Source organism: Camelus bactrianus, chromosome 22, assembly GCF_048773025.1.
Source record: "Camelus bactrianus isolate YW-2024 breed Bactrian camel chromosome 22, ASM4877302v1, whole genome shotgun sequence".
In the NCBI taxonomy this organism is placed as follows: domain Eukaryota; kingdom Metazoa; phylum Chordata; class Mammalia; order Artiodactyla; family Camelidae; genus Camelus; species Camelus bactrianus.
Genome location: NC_133560.1, coordinates 4,786,783 through 4,803,134, shown reverse-complemented (window position 1 = coordinate 4,803,134; position 16,352 = coordinate 4,786,783). Strand labels below are relative to the sequence as shown.

General features: G+C 39.5%; 2 protein-coding genes across 13 annotated transcripts in view; one reads left to right on the top strand and one right to left on the bottom strand.

Annotated features, from left to right (window-relative positions):
• Positions 1-5,251, bottom strand: part of LOC141574627 (Fanconi anemia group B protein-like) — a 33,669-nt gene extending 28,418 nt beyond the window's left edge. Inside the window, exon 1 of the mRNA XM_074350080.1 lies at positions 5,089-5,251. The gene's annotated coding sequence lies outside the window, so the exon portion shown is untranslated. The remainder of the gene's footprint in view (positions 1-5,088) is intronic.
• Positions 5,252-5,545: 294 nt separating this feature from the next.
• Positions 5,546-16,352, top strand: part of LOC141574625 (uncharacterized) — a 110,048-nt gene continuing 99,241 nt past the window's right edge. For 8 of the 12 annotated variants that reach the window (XM_074350066.1, XM_074350068.1, XM_074350067.1 and 5 more), the window contains exons 1-2: positions 5,546-5,665; positions 5,824-5,893. The gene's annotated coding sequence lies outside the window, so the exon portion shown is untranslated. The remainder of the gene's footprint in view (positions 5,666-5,823; positions 5,894-16,352) is intronic. The other 4 variants (XM_074350075.1, XM_074350073.1, XR_012501512.1 and 1 more) reach the window with 4 other exon arrangements.

The following is a 16,352-nucleotide window of genomic DNA, read 5'->3' as shown; positions in this document are numbered from 1 at the left end:
TCAGAAACAAGTAAAAACTAGGTCATTTACAAGTAAGAAATACTGTTTTTCTTTTTTGAATGAGAAGCAAACTCAAAAGGCTTAGGGTTTATTCTTTTATTATAAAAATCTACCAATTGTCCAACTACAGAAAAGTATCACTGAACCATCATCTATAAATTTAACTTAATGTAGCTTGCATTTTATTGAAATAACTTGAGTTAGAGGCAATTCTACTTAAAAGCAGACTAGATTACTCAGCATCTACGTGGAAATGGGAGATGCTGTACCTTATTGTCTAACCTCCAAATACATCACTTGTAGGTTTCAAATACGCTCACTAATTCTTTGAAACTCCTTCCATCAAGAAGTGGCACTTAATTCTCCTCTCCCTGAGTGAGGCCTGGTCATTACGACTCACTTCTAGCCAAGAGATTACAGCAGAAGATTGGGTCACAGAATATGGTGGCTTCCTCGTAGACTTCTTCCTTGGATCACTTGCACTGGAAAAAAAAAACACCCACTGTATCATTAAGACACACAGGCAGCCCCATGGAGATGTACACACGGCAAGGAACTGTGGCTTCCTGCCAACAGCCAGCAAGGGACTGGGGCCTTTTGCCAAGAGCCATGTGAGTGGGCCTTCTTGGGATCACACCTTCCAGCTCCAGTCCAGCCTTCCTGAGCCAGAACCACCCAGCTAAGCTGCTCCCAAATTCCCGGTCCTCAGAAATTTGAAGATGATAAATGTTTGTTGTTACGCTGCTGAATTTGGGAGTAATTTGTTATGGAGCAACAGATAAATATATTCCTCTATGGAATTTGTTTGTTTGTTTTTTTTTTAAATCAAACTGACGATCCTGTTTTTGAGAATTTCAAGAAGTAGGACTGAAGTAACTGGAGATACTCTATCCTAATACGAACCAACAGAAGCCAACTGGCTTAGTAGTATATTGGTAGACAATGCATGCAAAGATCTGGGACAACAGGTATCCCAACGTAGTTTCAACTTCATCAGTAAAGAAGATAGGGAAATCAAAGGTGTGGCTTTCACTCATAAAATGACCTTTTACTTTAAAGGAAATAAACGTATTGGTTATATTACATCAAAACATATGAATAATATTTTCTTTATTTCAAATTTCCCACAGACATCTCAGACCTCTTAGAAGACTTCTAAAAACTGTCACTTTTTAGCATTAAATGATATATTCTTTTCTTAGCATTAAAATTACATACCCTCAGGTAAAGATCTAAGAACTCATTGTCTTTCACTACCTACTCACTTAAAAAGGTTTTCAGATTTCTTAATACTAAAACCAACCAAAAATAACTTGTGTCCAGAAAAGGGTTTTGGGATTTTAACACGAGATGTCACAACTAATGTGTAATCAACACAATGTCACACCAAGTGTGACAGGACTAAGGAGGATCTGATTGCTAAAAGATCAGTAGAATCACTCCCTTATTAAATTTTAGAGTATGTACTGCTGCACCTTGATAAAGTTATGAGTTAGGAAAATCAGGCCTCTTACATGCTGCTCTTCTAACGCTATCACCAAGTTCCTAACGTTAGAAATTTCTTTCAGGGGGAGGGTATAGCTCAGTGGTAGAGCGCATGCTTAGCATGCATGAGGTCCCAGGCTCAATCCCCAGTACCTCTGTTAAAAAAAAAAAAATATATATATATATATACACACACACACAACACACATATATATGTGTGTGTATATATATAAAAACCTCACTACCTATCCCCTTCTAAAAAAAAAAGTAAAAGTAAAAAAAAAAAAACTTCTTTCTCCCAACTCTCTGTCCCAATTGCCACTAGTTCAGGCTTTCATCTCTCATTTAGATCGTGGTAAAAAGCCCTTTAATCAGCCTTCCTTACTCTAGTCTCTCTCCCCTCTAATATATCCATCTATTTATGCTACCTCAGTTATTGTTCTAAAACACAAGCTTGATCAGGTAACTGTCCCCTCATTCAAAAGATTTGCATGCACCCACGCCCCCCTCCACCAGCCCCCAACAGATCTCTGACCCATGAACTAGTTACCACCTGGAAACATAGACACTAAATATTGTACATTGAACATATAAATGATGGAGAGATAAAAGGTTGCAAACCACTGCTATAAAGTAGGGCATGGAATTCAAAGGCCTATTATAATCTTAATTCAACATACTTTTAGCATGAGCTCTAGGCAAAAAGAAAACTTATTCTCATGGACTTAGACTCAAAGAGACTGAAAAACATTGTTATATGAAAGGTCACTGCTTTTTATTTTTAAATACCATTGTAAAAATATGCACATTTTCAATATAAGTTATTCTAAATGGACCATCATCAGAGTTCAAAATTAGAAGTTATTAATATTTTAATGTATAAATTTTTTCCTCAAACTTTCTGTAATCTCAAGGCTTACTGAATTCTCATATCTGTGTATATGTTTTATTTTATACTGATGCAACATCTATTTTAAAAGTAAAAGTTCTTAGCATATGTTCGTAAGAAAAACCTTTAAGCCTGTGAAGTAAGTGGTAATTTTCTTTTTTCAGATAGAAATAATCTGGAAACAAGTGAAACTAAGTTTCAATTCAGAAGTTCTTAAACCAATATTAACAAGCTCTGATTAATCAAATCGGGACACCAGACTTAGCATTCCAGCCTACTAGTCATTTGACTTTTTACTTAGTACTCTTACAACAGTGGCTGCTGAAGTAACAGGTAACTCAAACCAGTTTTACCTTCTGTTGCAGAGCTGGAGGGGGATGGGAGAGAGATTTCGATGCAGATTATTTATAAAATAATATGTAGTTAATTTGAGCTTTTCCTGTTTTTTATTACCACACATCAAAGTTGACTTTATATTTTACACATAAAATGAAAAAAGACGTGAGCGTATACTAGAAAAACAATACATGATAATCTAAATATAATAGTTTGGCAACAAATTATCACCCTTATCCAACCTTCTCTCACAGCCTCCTACCAAATAAACAATGTTCCATTAAATGCTAGTAAATTCATTAGGCATTATAAATTTCAGAACTCTAAATAAACTACAGGAATGGTTCAGGAAGATCCTAAAAGAGCACTATATCATCTGCAGATGAAATCTAAAAAACTCTCTAAGAAACCATATTGATTGCAACCAATGGACAGTGTCTTTGGAATTCTATCTTTGGAATAAAGGTAGAATTAAGACACTTAACTAAAGGAATGTATGTATATATATGTATAACTGGGACATTATGCTGTACACCAGAAACTGACTCATTGTAACCGACTACACACCAATAAAAAAAATTTTTAATTAAAAAATATATCTAACTAAAAAAATTCACCTAATAATATTAAACATAATCTCATGAGCATAATACTCATAGGTGTCATTTTTCCAACATATAGGATACTGTTTACCTAAGTAAATTAACTGGGCTACAGAGTGGGTCCACTGTTAAAACTTTTTCTACCTATATAACTAGAAGTCATCTGCTGGGGCCTACCCAGAATCAATCTCCCTTTTTCCTTTCCCAAAAAAGCTTAGGGTACCTGAAGTGTAGAAGAATGTGGGGGAATGGTGATCTACTAAGAGAATTTAAAAAGATTAAATTAAAGGCTCTCTATGCTATACTAAGCACTTCTTTCTCTAAGCAATGATAGACCACTGAAAGATTTCAAAAATAGAAATCACAAGATTGTACTTCTAAATAATAAAGATCCTGTGACAGGGGGAGTGAAGTGAGACTGGAGGCAGAGCCATCAATAGGAAATAATTATGAATACTTAATTAAATTAAAGGGAGATGTTTGGAAGGCAATTTGGCATAAATGGAAATGCATACACCCAGGATTTTTTTTATTTCATTTTGTTAAAAAAATTTTTTTTTGTTTTTCTATTCAGGAATTTCATTTCTAGATACAAACCCAGAGAAATAATCCTACATAATAACGCACAAGGACATTGCTCTAGAGTGTTCACTGTGCTGTTATTTGTAATATTAAATAAAAAGTAAAAACTTTGATGACCACCAATAGAGGAATGAATAAATACAGATGGGATATCATCTTGTAGTTAAAAGGAATGAATTAGATAGATAACATTGTGTCTAGAGTTCAAAAATCGAGTGAAAAAAATAAGTTGCAGAAAAATGTATACTGTAGTACATTATGTATCAAAATCAAAACACATAAAACAGCATTATATATTTTGTTTACCTTCAATGGCTACATTCTCGGACTGCTTTCTCTGTGCCAGGCACCGTTCTAAGCATTTTGCACTAACTTACTCATTTTTCATGATACCCTTATTAACCCATTTCCATGAGGAAACAGAAGCATGGAGTTTAAGGATCTTCTCTAAGGCCTACAGATAGTAAGCGACAGAGCCAGGTTTCAAACCCAGGCAGCCTGGTCCAAAATAAAAAATGCAAAGATTCTTGCCAAATTCCAATGACTGTTTATTCTGGAGAAGATGAAGGGTATCAGGGTAGGGGAGTGGAGCCAGAGAGAAACTTTAGCTATATCTGAAATGTTATTACTTCGAAGATGTATTCAAATACTTTTTACACAATGTGTGTATTTCTCTTCATTAAAAAAAAGTAAACATATATTTTAAAAGTTTGGAACAAAAAAATGCTAGCGTCCATCGTGGTTGACTAGGGACCGTGGGAATATGAGAATTGTTCTTTTCTTCTTACAACTTTGTAATTTTTCAGTTGTGACAGCCAAAAATATCTCCAAGCAGTGCCAAATGCCCCCTGGGAGGCAAATTCGCCCCAGCTGTGAACTATCTTAATTAATAAACTGAAAGACGCTTTACATCTTTTTAACTTCATATAACTTTTAAAGATTTCAAATATCTACTCATTGCTAAGTATTTCACACTCCAAGTGGGAAAGATGCTGCAGAGGCAAAGAAAGGTTCAAGCGAAAAATTCCCAGAACATAGTATGAAATCTAGTTATTCCACAGAATGATGGGCACAGGCCCCAGGACGCCCACTTCCTTCCCGCTCTTCCGCAATGAAGGGACCAGGGGAGCCAACCCAGCCCCGCCACCTCCTCGGCGAAAGTCACCTGAGGAGACAAGCCGCCACCGGCCCTACCTCTGCGCGTGGGGTTCCCGAGTACCACAGCCGCCACGTCCCCGACGCCACAAACAGGCGAAGCGTCCGACGACTCCAAACCTCCCGCTCGCGCGCTGCATCTTGGGAGGCCCAGGCCGGAGGCTGCGTCCAGCGCAGAGGAGGCGGAGCCTGCCCAGCTGGCCAGAAGACGGTTGCCAAGGAAGGCTCAAGAGGCGTGGCCTCCGGGGATTGTTGTGAAAGCGAATAGCAGGCGGAGCTCGCACGGGCGGAGCTCCGCGAGGGAAGCGCCCGCGATCCCCCGGCTGGCGGGGGCGGACCCGCAGTGCAGGGGACGTCAGGGGGCGGGGCCCGAGCGGGAAGCGACTGGAAAGCTAGGGCGAGGGCCCGGTCCTGCCTCCGGAACCAGGCGGCCGCATCGGATTGGTCGACGCGGCGACGCTTCCGCCCGCCTTCCGTTGTCACGCGACCACCTCTACGTCCCGCCCTTCTCTCTTTACCTCGGGGCCGGCTTGGCTGGTGGTGAGATACTCGGTCTGCAGCTGTGGAAGTGGCGACTGCAAGCGCAATCACGTCCACGACAGCGACCATGGCAGAGGTGAGGAGCCGACCGCACCGCTGCCGGGCCCCCCAGCCCGGACCCCGAAGCTGCCTCTGAGGCCTGGGGGCCGCGCACTCAGGTGCAGGTGGGCTGGGCTGAGGGGAAGTGAGGTGGTGAGCGTAGTGTTTAAGCGTCCCTTCGTGTCTTCCTTCTAGTATCAAGCCCAGAATAAAGCCAAGCTCATCTCTGACACGCGACGGAGGTTCGAAGCTGAGTATGTGACAGGTGGGTACCGCATTCTCGGTGTTGAGGCAGGTGTGCAGTGAGCGTCCCCAACTTTGCTGGGGTGTTTGCCGGTGTCTCTGTGAAAGGAATTAAGGACTATTTCGATTCTCACGGGGACCGTACCCTCTACGTTTCCAAGGTTTTCCGCTCTATAATGTGGCACGCACACGGCTCCACTTGGACAAGTAACGCGTCCATTGTTTTCTAAGGGTTAATGTAAGTTGGAAATTGGTGTTTCTCACATCTCGAGTTTATAGAACTTGCAGGGACACTTGTTAGGCCCTTGGCACAGGTGATAGTGTCCAGTCCACAGCTCTCCTGCTGACCTTTCACCAGCAACAATCAAGAACATGAACCTGGAAACTGCCTTAATACTATTCACGTCTGCTTAATAGGGGATCCAAATTCCTTGGCTGTTTTGCCTAATTCCACTTCAGAGAACCCAGCCTGCTACCCACGAAGTAGGCTGGAACAAGTTCTTATCTTTTCATCCCACATGGTACTTTGCAAAGTCCTGTGAGTACAGAATTGTTTTGTTGAGTGACCATTCTGTTTCCAGGTGTCACAGATACTTGAGTTGTCCAATATTTAACTGATGGTTGAATTCTTGTACAGTAATTTCGAAAAGCATGCAGGATAATTTATTATAAATAGGGAATAAATAGTCAAACCCTGACCCTGCCACTTAATATCTTGCTTGTGTCTTCTGAGCCCCTGGTTCCATGTCTGTGAAATTCAAAGAATTAGGTTAAGAGGAGTAAATGAAAAAGTATATATCAAACTGTGTAGCATGGGGTTAGCGTCTAGTAGGCTCTCAATGGATATTTTGCCTCAGTAGTCATTGTGGTGACTGTAAAGAGTTCAGGTTCCACATCTTGACTTTAGTGCTCAGCAGAGGTTCCCGGCACCTTTAGACTGCCCGAGATTATATGTCGGTTGATGACCTAGAACAAATAAGGAAATCTGTTCCAAATAACCTGGTCAGTAAATCTTTTCATCCCTCCCTGTCAATTTTCTTCACATCTCATACTTTGTACCAGAGAGTTGCAGAAGCACTTGATTCACTTTTAGCCCAGAGATCTCATTTCTAATAATGTAGCCGGTTCCAGTACAGAAAGAATTGTAACATTACTTTCCATAGAAATGTCACTCATAGCTACATGGTTAATAACATTTTAAGAAATAACCCAGAACTTGACCTAACGAGCTAGTGCTCCCCAATAGTCATTTACTTATGCCCAACAGAAGAGGTAGAATATAGTCATAGAAGTTCAGCAACAGATAAGATCTTAAAGGTCATCTTGGTCCAACCTTCTTGTTTCTACAATGAAGAAAGTAACATCTAGAGAGATTAAATGATTTGCTCAAACTCCATGGTGTTAGTGGCTAGACCTGGGCTGGTGGTCAGGTCTTCTGAATTTCACTGTGGGGATCTTTTGGCAACACCAGTGTGTCTAATTAGATCGTGGCACTCCCCAACTTGAAACCCTTCAGTACCTTTACACTGTGTTTACAATCAAAATCCCAGTTCTTTATGGTGGCCTACAGTGCAAGGCCATGTCTGTCCTAGCTTGTGCCCCCACCCCCATCCTCATCTGGTCCTGCTCTTGTTGCTTAGTGCAGATTTCACCACTGCCCACAGTAAGAAACATATTCTACATAATCTAGTACACACAGAACTGAAGCACAAGTTCATTAAAGAGTGCTCAGGCTAAAAGCCTGTGACTCCCTGATACAGTGACCCACAAAAGTGACATCACAACCTCCAGACGTGACCCACTGACCCACAGTTTGAAAAATATGACCAGCCCCACTGCTGCTTTTATGTTCTTCAGACGGACTGAGGCTCTTTCCATCTCAGGATCTTTCCCCTTCTCTCTGCCTGGAAGGCTCTTTACAGGTAGTGAGCGTGGCTAGCTTCTTCTTTTCTTTTCCATCTTGGTTTAAATGTATCTGAGAGGCCTTTGCCGATTATTAGACAGCCTCCCCATCTCGCCTCCTTTACAGCTCTTACCATAATCTGTAATTATGTCCTTCATTTGTTGACTTAGTGTTCATTTCCTCCAGTAGAGCACATGAGTCTGGGGCAACCTGTGAGCACTGAGGGCAGGGTCTGACTCACCTCTGTACCTAGCACAGTTCTCACTGCATAGTCCTTGACTGAAAATAGCAATGCTTAAATACACACATATGGAGATGAGTCCCAGGCTGTATTAAGAGCTGTCCTAACCATCACCCCTCCCCCACCCAAATCTGGCAAAGAGCAGCCCTAACAATATGTCTCATGAAGAGCAGTGCTATTTCCAAGTAAAGCACTGTCTGGCATTAAGTATAGGGAGGGCTCTGTCACCCCTGGATGTGTGTGAATGTATGTAGGTGCGTTATCAGCATAGCCATGGCAAATAGGAATTTAATTAATATGAAGACTTGCATGGGAAAGGAACGTCCACTTTCCTTCTTCCTCTGTCTTTCATTTCATCCTTTCTGTTGTCATTAATGATGTTTTGTTTCAGAAGAGGCTTAGGGTAGGCCTAAGGAAACGGTGGTTTTTCCTAAGGGAACACGTGTATTATCTGCAAGTGTATCACTTTACACACTGGCTGTACTCCAAAATCTCTTTTGGAGGTAGGTTCTTGGGAATTCTAAGCATGTTTCTGTTTCCACAGAAATTAAGTAACCAATCACAGATAGATTTGTAGCTGCAAAAAGAAGAAAATCTTAGTCCATAATTGTTGCATGCACTACTAATGGTCTTCTTTTCTAGCATTGTTTCTGTGAGAAATTTCATGCTGAGTCTCAGATGAGAAACATTTCCCTTTCTCTCTTCCTCTTTCTTGTGGCCAAAGCAAGAGACTAATCCCTTGTGACAATAATTGATTCAGTTCCTCACATACATACTACATGCTTAATTCTGGGAAGCAGTGTGTCAATATTAGAGAAAGAGCAGAAGGATAGAGCCCTTTCCTGAACTACTACAATCTAGTAGAGGCCTTGAAACAGCCAACTCCTGGGGGCGGGAATTACAGCGCACTGGTAGAGCACATGCTTAGCATGCACGGGGTCCTGGGTTCAATCCCCAGTACCTCCGTGAAATAAATAAAGACTGATCTAACATGCTTAAAAACAGAGCTAACTACTAAAGTAAAGGCAAGTTGCGTCAAGAGGAATAAAAGTGCTAAAATCACTTCTGTAGGAGTCAAAGACAAGGAAAAGTCATATCTCGTTGGGATGACTGGGTTAGCACGGAGTTAGAAAAAACTTCAGAGAAAATGTGGTGTTTCTCAAGAACTTGGGGATATGGTAGAACTCGGCCAGGGAGAGAATGTGATCCAGGCAGATCAAACAGTCCTGCCTGAGGCGCTGAAGTGATAAGGTACAGGGCGTGTTCGGGAAGCCATGGGAAGTCCACTGATGAGCCCTAAGGAGGGTAGGCACACCGGGCTACAAACAGTGGCAACATAGTGTCCCGAGCCTTGGACACCAAAGAGGTGCGACTGTGCTTTGTTTAGTGAGTTTGAAGAGCAACTGAAAGGTTTGTGGGTTTTGTTATTTTAGGTTTGTTTCCTGACTCTACAAGTATATGAATTCATTTAAATAAATGTGGGTGATACCAAAAAATAGGCCGGAGAATCCCCCAGAAGCATATCATCCAGAGGTAGCTCTTCTAACAGTGGATGCTTTTTTTCTATACATTAAAAAAAGTAGTTAAAAGACTGTTCTGTATGTAGTTTTATGTGTTGCATTTTTATTGACATGATCTTATCTCCGCATATTATGAAGTAAACAACGTTTTCCATTACCACTTAATATTCAGTTCTTAACTCGTGCTTCTTTGTGTTAGTTTACATTTGATTGCTAGTGAGAGTCAGCTTCTTTTCATATGTTTACTTCCATTTGTAGTTAATTTTTTTTCATTAGTATGGCTTTTAAAATTGGTTTGGGCTTTTTTTGTTTATATCAATCACTTGGGTATTTTTCATTTTTTGAATTTCACTCCTTTGTGGTTTCTTCCATTGCCATTAAGTTAAATAATTTTCTCTCATCCAATAACTGTTTCTAATCATTTAATTTTTGTTTTGTCTTGGCTTCTTTTCTTGATTTTGAAGTATCTTTTATGTACAGAATGTATAAAACATGAATAAAATAAACAGCCATGTGCTCACCACTCAGCCAAAGAAATAGGACTTTCTGGGTATCCCTGCCATTCACGGGCAGCCGCTTGTCCTGCGGTTGCTGTTACTCATTGTTGCTTTTCATGAGCTTCATCACCTATGACAGCTTCCTCACAAGTACTTTATTAAATTTACTGTTTTTGAACTTGAAATAAAAGCTGAATAGATTTTTCCACGCCTTGCTTCTCTTACTCAAGAGTCGTTGATGTTGTCAAATATAACCATAATCGATTCCATTTTATAGCTGTGTTGTATGTAGTTCAGGGAATGAAAATACCAGTTGGTGGATTTGGGGTCCCTTCTAGATTTTGCGATTAGGTACAGTGCTGCTATAAACATTCTTCTACATGTCTGGTGCCTAGACTTTCTCTAGGGCAGTGGTTCTCCAAGTTGGTGTAGGAACTATATAGTTCCTTGAGAGCATTTCAAGAATCTTGAAAGGTCAAAACTGTTCATATAACTCTTTTCCTTTTTCACTGTCATTCTCTCACAAGCATACAGTAGTGTTTTCCAGAGGTTACGTGGCATGTGATGATGTCATCGTTGCTCTGACAGCTGATGGAACGTGTGCTTATGTGTCCTTATGTTTAAAAATTTTCTCGGTTTTAATACCTAATAACTAACTACTGGTAAATATAACTCATATAAACTCATTAGAGTCCTCAGTTATTTTTAAGAATGTAAAAGGGGTCCCAAGACCAAGGAGTTGGAGAACTACTCTGGTTTGCAGCCACCAGTGAAATGGGTGGGTCATAGAATAGGCACCTACCCTGCTGTACTAGGTGATGCTGAACTAGCTCCCGAAGTGATTGCACCCATTTTTATTTTAACCAGTTTCTGAGTGTCTTTGTTTTTCCACACCCTAAAGTCGGGCATTGTTTGTTTTTTTTTTTTTTAATTTTTGCCCATCTGATGGGGGTGATGTGATATCTCATTGAGGTTTTAATTTGCATTTGAGTACCAGTGAGATTGAGCATTTCTTCATATCATTATGGGTCATCTGGTTTCCACTTATGCAGATCACTTCCTCAGGCTCTTCTTGGCCCTTTGTTCCTCCATATAAATTACAGAACCAGTTTATCATGTTTTTGCAAAAAAAAAAAAAAAAAAGCCTCGTAGGGATTTTGAGTGGAAACGTATTAAATCAGAAGATCAGTTTTGGGATACTTGACATTATCATGGTTAAGTCTTGCTATCTAAGAACCTGGTATACCTATCTGCTGAGCTCTTCCTTATGGAAAGATTTGTAATCTTCTCCATAAAGTTAACCCACTTTTGTTAAATTTATTTCCAGACACTTGATAGGTTTTCTCTTTTGTGGTGGTTTAAACAGTATCTCTTCAGAATTTATTTTCTAAATGATTGTTGCTAGTTAACAGAAAGGACATTTGACTTTTTTGCATTAATATTGGACTCAGAAACCTTACTAACTGTTCTTAATTGTGATAATTTGTCTCTAGATTAGTTTGGGATTTCTATGTAGACAGTATCACCTGAAATAACGATAATTTTCTAACATGCCGATGTTTACAATTTGAAATGCTTTTACTTTACACTAGCTGGAACCTTTAGAACACTGTTAAATTGAAGCAGTAACAAAAGCCTACTTGTCTTATTCCTGATCTTAGAAAGACAGCCCCAAACACGATCTCTGTAGATATTCTTTATCACGATGAAGACATTTCCTTCTATTCCTGATTTGGTAGTTTTGGTTTTTGTTTTGTTTGTTGTTTTGTTCCCATCACAATTGAGGATTGAATTTTGCTAAATGCATTTTCTTCATTTGTTGAACATATTGTATCTGTTATGTTCGCTTGGTGTTTCTCTTTTAATCTGTTAATATAGCAGATTATGTTTATCAGGTTTTTAAGATTCCTTTTTATAGCTGTGTTGTAGTTCATGGAATGAAAACACTAATTGGTGGAATTGGGGTTCTTTCTAGATTTTGCTATTATGCTCTTATGTATGTTGCTGCAGTCAGCCGGTATTTTGTTTAGAAGTTTTGCATCTATATTCACAAATTGGCCTATAATTTTCCTTTCTTACACTTTTCTTGTTTGACTTTGACATCAAAATTATACAGGCTTCATAAAATACGTGGGGAGTGTTTCCTCTTTTCTGATCCTTGAAAGATAGTGTTTTTGTGCAGCAATACTGACATTCACCCCATATTCACCCCTCCAATTTATTATTGTTGTTTTATATCTTAGTGTTTGTTTACATACCATATATTTACTAGCATCTTTATTTATCTTTCCTTACTGAGTTTCAGATCTTGTATCTAGGACCATTATTGTTTCATCTTAAGTATAACCTTTAGATTTTCCCTTGGTGGGGTCCTCTTAATTTTGAAAATGTGTTTTTTTTTAATTAAGGAATTAACCTTGAGGAATGCCTTCATTTTATTAGGCTGAGGGAGACAAAGTGGTTAGAGAAGTCAGAGAACCAGGCATGTTAGTATCATGGATGATCTCAGAGAGGAGAATTTCAATGGCAGGAAGATTAGCAGTGAGCCAAAGGAACCTGTAGGTAAAGGGTACTTAAAATAGGGATGGTTCTTATCAACTGCCCTCTCTGAAAAGGAAGGGTGGAAAGAAAATGGCATTCAAAGTGTCACTTCACTCCTGGATATTTTACATAAACTCTCTAGATTAGGGACCACCTAAGGGATCAAAATAAAGCTCAGGCTTTATTCTTTGCATCTGCAATACCTAGCTCTCTTTGGAGCTAACACGTGGTGGGTGGTCATAAATTAGTCCTCGTAACTAGTGAGTACTACCCCCAAGAGAGGAAGCCTTTAGAAGACTGACAGATAGATAAACACTTGGATTTTCTTAAATTCTGCTCCAGCATTCTCAAGGTCATCCTTTTAAAGCTGTCATGATCAGAATAGGAGGAAAAGATCTTAAGAGTTTATCAGTTTTTGTCCTTATCACATATCTAAAAATATCAAGCTTCTGATATAGAGAATATAATGTGATATCATAACTTTACATGGATAGAATATATATTTGTGCTTTTGGAACTTTTGCAGACATTCACCACATATTAAATCATAAAGGAAGTCTCGGAAATTCCAAAGCAACTAAATCGTACAGACCATGTTCTCACCCCATTTTAAGCAACTACATGAGAAGTCACAATAAAAAGGTACTCAAAAACAAATCAACTGTTAGGAAAGTAAAATAACACCTCTAAATAATCCATGGGTTAACAACTTCCCGGCAGAGGGTGTGTGTAATTTTTCCTTCTGCTTAATAATCCGTAGGTTAAAGAGGATTTCACAATGGAAATTAAAAATTACTTAAAGCTAAGCAAGAGAGTATCTGTGGTTTTATATTCATTTGTTAAAAAACGAGGCCCAAATAAAAATCAGCTAAAGATTCAATTCAAGGGCTACAAAATGAACATGAGTAAATACATAGAAAGTAGAAGGAAATAAGAGCAGGTATTCATGATTTATGGGGAAAAGATAGTAGATGCAATAAACCTAAGCTGGCTTTTTGAAAGGACTTGTGAAACAGACAAACCTAAGATGACTGATTAAGAAGAAAGGGAGAAAGCAAAGACATACACTAGGAACAGAAAGCAGGTATAATTATTGATGTGGGAGAGATTTTAAAAATCATAAAAAAATACAATAATCAGCTTTATATCAGAAAATTTAGAAAACTTAGATGAAATGGAAAACTTTCTGGAGAAAAGGAAAATCATCCAATATTGTCTGAATGAGAAGTATAAAACCTAAATGGATCAATGACTGTTAAGGAAATTGAACTGGTAGTGACAGATGTCTCCCACTCTCTCCACCATCGCAAAGGCGCACACGTACACTTAAGGCCCAAGCACTTTTGTGAGTCCCAGGCGTGGAAAGATAACTCGTAGTCAGAAAATGTAGAAGAGGAATTTACCACGTTAACAAAATGCTTCTCAGTGAAATTTTCGAATGGGTACAGTTCAACAATCGTAACTATATAAAACAGTAAAGATTGAGAAGCGTCTTGTCTCTTGTGCCTCTTCACTCTCTTCTCTTACCTCTTTAGCCATATTTGCTTTCTGTTTCTTTTTTCTTATTTGTTTAAGCAAATACAAACATATATGCACTAGCAAAATTAAATGAGGGAAATGTTTATTTTAATAAAGACAGACCACACTGGCTATAATTCAACTTTATGAAAAGCAAACAAAACTTCCAGCAAACAAGGTAAACGTTAACTCTCAAGTGTTCCTTTTAAAAACCTACGGGAAATGTCATGTTTAATTGTGAAACTTCAAAATAATTCCCAGAAAATCAGGAAAAAGCCAGTGATCCCCACTATTATTTCTATAATTCTACAGGCTATAAAATAACCTAGTTATCAATATGGCAAGGAAAATAAGAGCTATAAGGTTTGCCAGTCTTGCCATTATTGGCTTGTGATAGCCATAAAAAAAAATCTCTAAACTGCCTAATAATCTAATAGAAGAAACATATAACTTTTTTTCCTTTAGAGAGAAAATTTTAAAATGATATTAAAGAACATTGAAAGAAGACCTGAATAGATCAGTGGAGAGAGAAACCATCTAAAGTAGAAAATCTCTTTCAGTATCCAGCGTATGAATCCAGCCCTTGAAGGACAGCAGCTGAAACAGGAAGCACCTCCCCTCTCTGCAGCATGCCAGAGCTCAGCAAAGTCCTGTTGTTGATATTTTTTTAATAACTCTTAAGCTAAGAATCGTTTTTGTATTTTTAAAAGGTTGCTGAAAAAAAAAGAAAGAAGAATCAGCAATGGAGGCCATATGTGGCCTTCAAAATCTAAGATATTTAGCTGTTTACAGCCTGGCCCTTTATGGAACAATTTTGCCCACCCCTGTAAAAGACCAGTAGTTACCACAGTGCGGTGTCTGGACAGCAGCAGCAGCTTCCTGCAGGAGCTTGCTACAAGTGCAGATTCTCAGCTCTGTGGCCAACCAGCAGGAGAATAATAAGGGACTTTTTTGTTATTTCGGTCTGATCACTCCCAGTGTTGACATTCACATGGTCCCTCCAAAACAGATGCTCTTCCAAGGCCCCATAAGGACGTTAAGTGGACTAATGCTCAGAGTCCTAGAGAAATAAGAGATCCTAAGGGGTTTTGAACTACCATTATGTTTGACAGTTGTATATTTGCTGCTTTTGAACATTATGGCACAATCTACCCTGAATCTCCGCTTTCCTGAAGCTGGTGAGAGCCTGAGAGGCAGGTGATCTTCTGTGATGGGATGAAGCTATTGGCCTGTAGCTGCAATTCTCAAAACTATCAGAACACCAGGAGGGCTTGTTAAAACAGGCATCACTGGGCTCCCCCCTCCCCGCCCCCGGAGTATCTACTCATGGGTGGGATCTGAGAATCTGTGTACATGAGAGACAGAGATGAAGAACTGAGAGGAGTCATCTTTACCCTGGAACACTTAGTCCTGTCTGATCCAGAGGTGACTCACCATTGCCACTTATGTAGTTCTTTCTCTGCAAAATTATGAACTTTACAGTTTGGTGGTGAAACACTGTATAAATATAAGACTAATTTACAGAACAAAATTCGTATAAGAAGAAATAAACAGCAGAGACAATGAACTATAGGTGTGCTGACAGTTCATTACGGTTTCTTAAGAAAGGAACGGCCAGAAATGAGCTTTGAGCTATTTTGAACAAATGCAAGGAGGAGGCTAAAAGTCACCACTTGAGATTAGTGTTGGTTTGTGATGGGGTTTTCGCTGGCCCTCAGCAAGAGGAAAGTACTAAGGACAAGGTGTTGTGAGAGTAGATGCATATGTATCTGTGTATAAGGCTGATCTCTTCCTCATCTGTGCGCTTCAATCATCAAGAGGTAAAGTCTTTGAAAGTGATGTGTCCTTGGGGGGCGGGGGAGGGGAGGGTGCGTGCACACCTGTGTGTTTTGGTATCTTCAGATACCTTTTGCGTGTACGCCTTTAGCTTCTTCCTGTAACATCTGGACTTCCCAAAGGACTGGTTTTCAAAAAACTCCCTTACAGTTGAGGGTCCTGTGGAGGTGAAAACATTTTCCTTCTACCCTTCTAGGTCCTTTGACTGGTCTAATAATTAAATTGATACAAGACAGATGTGTTGTGTGTTACAGTGGGCGGCCAGTCGGTGGCATGGTGACGTGGGTTGGTAAAAGAATTTACCAGAGATTAAGTATAAGAATAGAAAGGAGTTTATTAGGGGGCGGTGTCATAGACAACAGCGGGCCACACAGACGTGGGGTGCCTGTGTGAGCCCCAAGGGCTGGATGTCGGGGTCTTTTATA